We start from the raw sequence: 8,953 nt of genomic DNA, 5'->3' as shown, positions 1-8,953 counted from the left end.
AACGGACTAATACAGATACATTAATGATTATTAAGTCCTAAAAATCTATTCTATTACAATCAAGCACAGCTAGCCTACAGATAAGGGATGCCAAAGTATAATCTTCATAAAAAGATGTTACTCATTTGAAAGTATACATGTGTCACTGACACTGAGGATGTGTTGAGGCCCAGGCAATTCATTTCCTTATACCACTGTTTGGCAGCTCCTGGAACTATACTGTAGAAATTCTGATTCTTCTTCTTTTTTTTAATAGAGATGAGGTCTGGCTGGTCTCAAACTCCTGGGCTGAAGCAATCCACCCACCTCAGCCTCCCAAAGTGCTGGGATTACAGGCGTGAGCTACTGCACCCGGCCATCCTGACTATGCAGTCAGAATCTGTAGTTGGTTGGTTAAAGAAAAAAGTCAGCTATATGGGGCTTCATAAAATTATTATATATATCTTCAAAATTTTATTTTTAATTTAAAATATAAACAGGTTTATCTACCCATCATTCCTTTGATGTCAGGCTAAGACCTTTTCTTTGCGTGTGGGCCTGCTGATGGGGGCTGCACAGAGGACATTGATTAGCACAGCAACAAGCATTATCAATTTCAGCTTCAGTAGAATGAGGACTCAAGACACTTGTGAAGCAAAATGAGGGCAAAGTCCTATATTTTGACACTTCTCTCTCCCTCCCAAACATTCATGGTTGCTTTGCCCCCACCTAATTCCACAGCATTTTTTTCTTTAATAACACGTCTTTATCAGGTCTTTCCCAAGTTTTCAACTTTTTTTCATAGAGATTACTCTCTTCACACTCATAATTGTTTGATTTTGGTAATATTGAAATAAATTACATCGTTATTAAGTACAATTTGCAAAAACAAGTTTTGGAACAAATACAACTGATTTTTTTTTTTTTTTTTTGAGTTGGAGTCTTGCTCTGTCGTCCAGGCAGGAGTGTAGTGGCACAGTCTTGGCTTACTGCAGCCTCCGCCTCCTAGACTCAAACAATTCTCCTGCCTCAGCCTCCTGAGTAGCTGGGATTACAGCGGCCCACTACCACGCCCAGCTAACTTTTGTATTTTTAGTAGAGATGGGGTTTCATCATGTTGGCCAGGCTGGTCTTGACTGTCCTCAAGTGATCCGCCCACCTCGGCCTCCCAAAGTGCTGGGATTACAGCCGTGAGCCACCATGCCCGGCCAAATACAACTGATTTTTGGAAAGCATACAACTCAGGGAGAGCAGTGATTAGCCTACCAAGGAGCAGACGACTTCGTAGTAGGGGAAATTTGGGTTCTGAGCATCAGGCATTATTTTTCACAGACAGCAGAGACTGGCTCAAAAGTCTGAATCATATAGGTAGCTAACGAAAGCTGAGTTAGTTTAAGAAATGGAAAATCTAGGCAGGCCATGGTGGTTCATGCCTGTAATCCCAGCACTTTGGGAGGCTGAGGCAGGAGGGTGGCTTGAGTCCAGGAGTTCAAGACCAGCCTGGTCAACATGGTGAGTCCCTGTCACTGAAAATTTAAAAAAGGAAAAAAGAAAGTCTAAATTCAGGGGCTTAGCACCACTCACACTTTCATGAAGGTGAGCAATGCTGAAACCCTGTGGAGAGGGATGCTGACAATGAAGGCTTGGGCAATCCATTCTTGGCTGGGTCTCTAGCGGGCCTGACAATGCTTCTCAAAGCCTGAGCCTCCATTTGCATGTGTTTAGTGTCATGAACCTAGTCCCAGCTAAATGCTCTAAAATATTTAAAAACAACACCCTTTAAAGGAGACGGGAAAGGAACTGCTCCTAGTTTTGTTTAATAAAGTATTAAAGTCTAAAGTATCCTTAAAATGGGTCAGAAGGAGTGATGGCTCATGCCTGTAATCTCAGCACTTTGGGAGGCCCAGGCAGGTGGACAACTTGAGCCCAGGAGTTCGAGATCATCCTGGGAAACGTAGGGAGACTCCATCTCCACAAAAAAAAAATTTAAAAATTTGTTGGGCCCGGTAGCACAAGCCTGTGGTCCCAGCTTCTCGGGAGGCTGAGGCAGGAGGATCGCTTGAGCCCAGGAGGTTGAGGGCGCAGTGAGTCGTGTTTTCCAGCCTGGGTAACAGAGCCAGCCCCTGTCTTCAAATAAAAATAAATAAATAAATAAAACTCTCCAAGAGCACCCATTTGCTAGACACTGTGGGGGGGACTATCCTGTCTACTGGTGCCCTCTTGTGTTAAAACAGCAGGTCTACATGGGAATTATGAAGCTTTAAGGTGCATGTGTCTGAGAGATCTTCATTCACCTTGGATTGCACATTAAAAATTAGCCCCAAAACGATTCAAGTGGTGGTGCTTGAGGTGGGGCCATGGAATCAGAAGTGTTTTCTCCCCACCTCCTAAACTGTGTAAAATGAAATTATTAATGTATTACTTTTACCAGTAAAACACACACACACTAAAAAACAGAACAAAACACCACCACAAATTACCACTACAGTTAATTAGTTACAACAAGCAGACCCAGACTGGGCACAATGGCTCACACCCGTAATCCCAGCACTTTGGGAGGCTGAGGCAGGAGGATTGCTTGAGGCCAGGAGTTCAAGACCAGCCCGGGACATATAGCAAGACCCTCTCCTCTACAAAAATATAAAAGATTGAGCTGGGCATGGTGGCACAGGCCTGTGGTCCTAGTTTCTTAGGAGGCTGAGGCAGGAGGATTGCATGAGGCCAAGAGTTTGAGATTGCAGTGAGCTATGATTGTGCCACTTGCACTCCAGCCTGGGCAACAGCAAGACCCTGTCTCTTAAAAAACAAAACAAAACAAAACAAAAACCTAAGCAGACCCAATTTAAAGTTTTGTATGGAATGACCTGGAGCCCCAGCATCGGGTCCCCCTTTGGGTAATTCTTACTGAATTCAATGGGAAGATAAAACAACTCTTAAAATTTCCCTATTGTTTTGCCTTGTAGGGGTGAAGAGTACTTTCCCTCAGCCCTCCTGAAGTTTCAATTAATGAGTCTATGAAATGAACGGACAAGAGACTAAGAGGAGAAAAGGGACACACATTTAGTACATGTGTTACTGGAAAGGGATCCTGATCCAGACCCCAAGAGAGGCTTCTTGGATCTTACACAAGAAAGAATTCAGGATGAGTCCATAAAGTGAAAGCAAAGGAATAAAGAATGGCTACTCCATAGGCAGAGCAGTGGCATGGGCTGCTTGACTGAGGATGCTTATAGTTATTTCTTGATTATATGCTAAATGAGGGGTGGATTATTCATGAGTTTTCTGGGAAAGGGGTGGATAATTCCTAGAAGTGAAGGGTCCTCCCCTTTTTAAACCATATAGGGTAATTTTCTTACGTTGCCATGGCATCTATAAACTGTCATGGCACTGGTGGGAGTGTCTTTTATCATGCCAATGCATTATAATTAGTGTACAATGAGCAGTGAGCATGACCAGAGGTCACTTTGGCCGCCATCTTGGTTTTGACAGATTTTGGCAGGTTCTTTAACACATGCTGTTTTATCAGCAAAGTCTTTGTGACCTGTATCTTGTGCTGACCTCCTGTGTCACCCTGTGGCTTAGAATACCTTAACCCTCTGGGAATGCAGCCCAGTAGGTCTCAGCCTCATTTTACCCAGCCCCTACTCAAGACGGAGTCCTTCTGGTTCAAACACCTCTGACACATGCATGGAAGCATCACAGGAAAGTGAGTACCCAATACCCACTGAGATTTAGAAGCTATATCCCCTTCTTCATAGGGGAGAGGGAAATAGGGGATGTAGGCAACTTTTAGAGGAAAAGCAAATAGTTTTTAGGGGAGGTGAATGGAGACAAAGAACAGATAATGGTGTGGGATGAAGTTCATCGGGCTCTGGATGTGGTGTTTGACTTTCAGTCTCTTCCGTGATGAGTTTACGCTTCCTTGGTTGATGAAAAAACAAGGGAGGGGATAGAAGACAATTGTGTTCTCTTTTGGCAGATCTTTAGGTAGATAAGGAAACCTCAAAGAAAAGCCTCTTCCGGCATCTTCTGATTCCCAAGTACCTTCAATATAAAATTATCAGCGTACCAAGGTGCCATATTTGGGGGTGATATCCCCTGGACTCTTCCAGTCTCACATAGTTGAAGAACTTAAAGAGAGGCGAAGCCTTTAGGAAAGGTGAATCTACATCTGTTTTCCCCATTTGCATTTAGGAAGCCCACTGAATTATAGAATATCTATCTTAAAAGGTTTAGTCTTCCAATAAAGCAACAGAGAATATGCTTAAGATCATGAACTCTGGAGCCAAAATGCCACTTACTAGCTGAGTGGACCTCTGGCAGTTACTTAAACCTCTTTGTGCCTCAATTTCCAGTTCTGCAAAATAAGGATAGTAATATCACCTACCTGATTAAGACAATTAAAGGAAATAATGTGCAATTAACGAGTTACATGTAAACTGCCTTTAACAGTGCTTGGCATGTAGTCAGCTCTATGCAAGCTTAATAAATGTGATTTTTTAAAAAGTCAGACTTGACGAAAGTATATTAGGGTTAAAATAGTTCTTCTGTTATTTCTCCCGCTCAGTATTCTTATCTCTCAAGATTTTTGCTAATAATAATTTCTGTTACGCCTCAACTTAAACTGATGCTTAATGGAATTTATGTTATATTTAAGGGAAAGTAATCTAAATTGCTAAGAAGACAGGTGTGCAAAATAAAAAATATTTGGTCTTTGTCCCTGGTCCTTGGCACAGAGCTTCTCAGACCCTTGGAAATTACTGGGTTGTTTTTTTTTTTTTTTTCTTGAGACGGAGTCTTGCTCTCAGGGGGAGTGCAGTGGTGCCATCCTGGCTCACTGCAACCTCTGCCTCCCGAGTTCAAGCAATTCTGCCTCAGCCTCCCCAAGTAGTTGGGATTACAGGCGCCCACCACCATGCCTGGCTAATTTTTGTATTTTTAGTAGAGATGGGGTTTCACCATGTTGGCCAGGCTGGTCTTGAACTCCTGACCTCAAGTTATCTGCCTGCCTCAATCTCCCAAAGTGCTGGGATTGCGGGCATGAGCCACCATGCCTGGCCAGAATGTACTGTCTTTTGTATGCTAATGAGAACACAGGGCTAGAGGATCAGAACTCTCAGCCCTGACCCACAAACTCCAGGGAGGTTAGAGGGGCTACAGACCGGATCATAAAAACTCCTGAATGATTAGATTTGGAAAGCTTCCAGGCTGGTGCTGTGCTGGGAGGCTGACGTGCTCAAAGAAGGAATGGAAACCCTGTGCCATCCCATCCCATCCCATGGCCTCAGCACTTCTTGCTTTTGGCTGTTCCTGAGTTGTACCCTTGTAATACATCTGCAGTAGTAAATACATACTTTCCTGAGTTCTCTGAGTCATTCTAGAGAATTATTGAGCCTGAAGGATCATGGGAATACCCCAATTTGGAGTTGGCTGGACAGAAGTATGAGTAGTTTGGGTACCCTATTTGGTGCTGGCAAATGAAGTGGGGGTAGTTTTATGGGAGTGTGGGGTCTGGGCTAACTCCAGATAGCACCAGAACTGTTCTGAATTGCTGGACATTCAGTTGGTGTTGGAGAATTGGTTGCTGGTGTTGGAAAAACCACACATTTGGTGTCAGAAAACACAATGGGGCTTCAAGTGGAAAAGATGACCTTTGATGACGTCATGTGCCATGGCAATGAATATACAGCAGTCCTTCCCAAAGTCATCTTCCTCCCAGTGTGGAGACTCTCTAAAGAGATGCTGACGGTGCACTGGGAGAAACCCAGATGTAAATGGATGTGTGTGTACATGCTGGGGTTTAAAAATATGAGCATGGGCTGGGCACAGTGGCTCATGCCTGTAATCCCAGCACTTTGGGAGGCTGAGGCAGGTGGATCACCTGAGGTCAGGAGTTCGAGACCAGCCTGGGCAAAATGGCAAAACCCCGTCTCTATTAGAAATACGAAAATTAGCCGGGCTTGGTGGCACACACCTGTAGTCCCAGTTACTCAGGAGGCTGAGGCAGGAGAATCACTAGAACCCAGGAGGCAGAGGTTGCAGTGGGCTGAGATCATGCCACTGCACTGCAGCCCAGGTGACAGAGCAAGACTCTGTCTCAAATAAATGAAATAAAAAAAAAATGAGCATGAACTCTTTGATGCTATTCCCTTCAAAAGGTACAGCCTAATTCCCCATCCCTTCAGTGTAGAATGGACTTAGTGACTCACTTCTAACAAATCAAATTCATTGGAAATGATCGTGTACAACTTCAGAGACTAGGTCATGAAAGGCCCTGTGGCTTCCATCCTCTCTGGGATCACTCATTCTGGAAAAAGCCAACTGCCATGTCAAGAGAACACCCAGGTAGCCTTGTAGAGAGGCTCACGTGATGATGAACTGAAGCCTTCGGGCAACAACCATGTTAGTGCGCCATCTTGGAAATGAATACTGCAGCTCCAGCATCAGCTAAGCCACACACAGATTCTTGATTCTCAGAAACTGAGTGAGCTAATAAGATGTGTGTTGTTTTAGTTTTGGGGGTAATTTGTTACATAGCATACATAACTACTACAGTGTGTGCTTATGGATGAAGTGAAGTTTCATCACTCTTTCTAGACCTTACACTATTCAACTGGTGAAGATCCATCATCCTGACCGAAGAGCTAGTGCCAGATTGCAGTAAGATGATTTGATAAAATGGTTTCTCTCTTTTCCCTGCCCAGTTACTACCTCATGTCACATGGATGTCTGGGTTCTCCTAACCACTTAGCTTATTTGTCTAGAATATTTGGGATGCAGTTTGAGTGTAGTCTCAAGTGAGATAGAGTGCCACTAGAAGAAGGCTGACAGCCTGGCTATGCAGAAGCCCCAAAGAGTGAAGTTTGCAATAATCTGTCTGGGCTTTGGTTCTCTATCCTGAAGAATCAGAAACTATGTTTCATCAGAATATTTAGAAACTCATAGGCTAAACTGACAAACTTGGGGACAGAACCACACACACAAAATTCACATGAGACTGATGTATAAACCAGAGAATTTCTCTAAATTTACTATGTGCAGAATGAAATGTTGGTGCCTTTATGCAGAATTCTCCCTTTTCCTGAACAATAATAGTTTAAAGGCCATATTAACAATCAGAAGATGGTTCAGTTAGGCTTGTAATTAGTGCCAAAAGAAGTGGCAAGTCTCAAGGTATGTTCTCCCTAAGCCACATACCTTGGGTCTTGATAAACTAGTCCTAACTGAAGTAGAGAACACTTTTGGTCACTGAATTACTCACATCTCTTGGATGCAGGACTTCCTTTTCATGGATAATACTGTATACACAGTGTCATATTTTGTTTCTTCAAACCCCATTTTGGTGAGTTGATAATTTTGGTTATTTTCCTTCCTCAAATGAGTTAATATCATGTAATAACCTACAGTGTACCTGGGAAGCATTGAGACTCTCCTCACTATGTGTAGACTCTCTGGTGTTTCTTCTTATCAAGTCCTTAGAAGGTATCTCACTGCTGCCCCACACAGTACCTGTGTAGTTTGGAGAGGCCATTTACTTAGCATATCGGAGCCTGTCCAGAGAGAATACATTAGAACCAGTATAGAATTTCAAAGACTGTCTTGTAATTTCTCATTTCTTTTAACTAGAAAATTTCCATGATCAACAACATTTTGAACTGATCACCAGGGGGTTGAAAAATGAATAAATAGCAGTTAACAGAAATAGGGGATTGATGTTCTCCTTTTCAAAAGCTCACCGTTTCATCCACTACAGTATAGTTTTCCAAGTTTAGTCATGAGTATTCTCACCAAAATCATTCCAATTTTGAACAATTAGGCTAATTTGCACTGTCAGTTTCAGAAATTCAAAAATATATTTTTTTCTATGCACAATTAAATATTAAATTTTGAGTCAGGAGTTTGAGACCAGTCTGGGTAACACAGCAAGATCCTGTCTCCACAAAAAGTTAAAAAAAATAAAAAAGCTAGGCATGGTGGCTTATGCCTATAGTCCCAACTACTCAAGAGGCTGAGGCGGGAGGATCACTTGAGTTTGAGGAGGTCAAGTGATCCATGTGAGCAAAGATTGTGCCACTGCACTCCAGCCTAGGTAACAGTGTGAGATCCTTGTCTCTAAAATAAATAAATAAAAAAATTTGAGAAAAATTTTAGTATTTTAGTATCTTAGTATTAGTCAATATCTACTAATTCAAAAGTTGAGAAGTATGTTCCAGTAAATTTATGCACTTGAATTATTTTAAAAATTTGGAATTATAAAATTCTCAACATTTTGCTCACTACATAGACAACAGAATAATAAAGCTCAATGATTAGTGATTAATACTATGCTAAAATATTAATTTCATAAATTTGTATAAATTTCAAAATTTCTTTTAGTTTCATTGTCCTCAGAAACCCAAGAATGCCACTAATTTGTATTCCACTGAAGACATCTTTCCCTGATTACTTTTGTTTTACCAAAAATAAAAAACTGTATTTTTCTTTTTTTTTTTTTTTTGAGACGGAGTCTCGCTCTTTCACCCAGGCTGGAGTGCAGTGGCGCGATCTCGGCTCACTGCAGGCTCCGCCCCCCCGGGGTTCACGCCATTCTCCTGCCTCAGCCTCCCGCGTAGCTGGGACTACAGGCACCTGCCACCTCAGCCGGCTAATTTTTTGTATTTTTAGTAGAGACGGGGTTTCACCGTGTTAGCCAGGATGGTCTCGATCTCCTGACCTCGTGATCCGCCCGCCTCGGCCTCCCAAAGTGCTGGGATTACAGGCGTGAGCCACCACGCCCGGCCGTGTATTTTTCTTAAAAACAAAGTGAAGTCTAAATTAATTCAATAGCTACTGAAATTTCACCTGAAATTTTAAACAGCTACAAATCCACAGGAGGAAAAAGTAAACACATTAGCTTTAATACAACTAATACATAATACAAATTAAGAGAAAAGATTAATTCAAGTAGAAAAACTGATTAAAGTATGCTCACTAA

Source organism: Symphalangus syndactylus, chromosome 10, assembly GCF_028878055.3.
Source record: "Symphalangus syndactylus isolate Jambi chromosome 10, NHGRI_mSymSyn1-v2.1_pri, whole genome shotgun sequence".
Lineage (NCBI taxonomy): Eukaryota > Metazoa > Chordata > Mammalia > Primates > Hylobatidae > Symphalangus > Symphalangus syndactylus.
Note: the sequence above shows the minus strand (reverse complement) of the source record.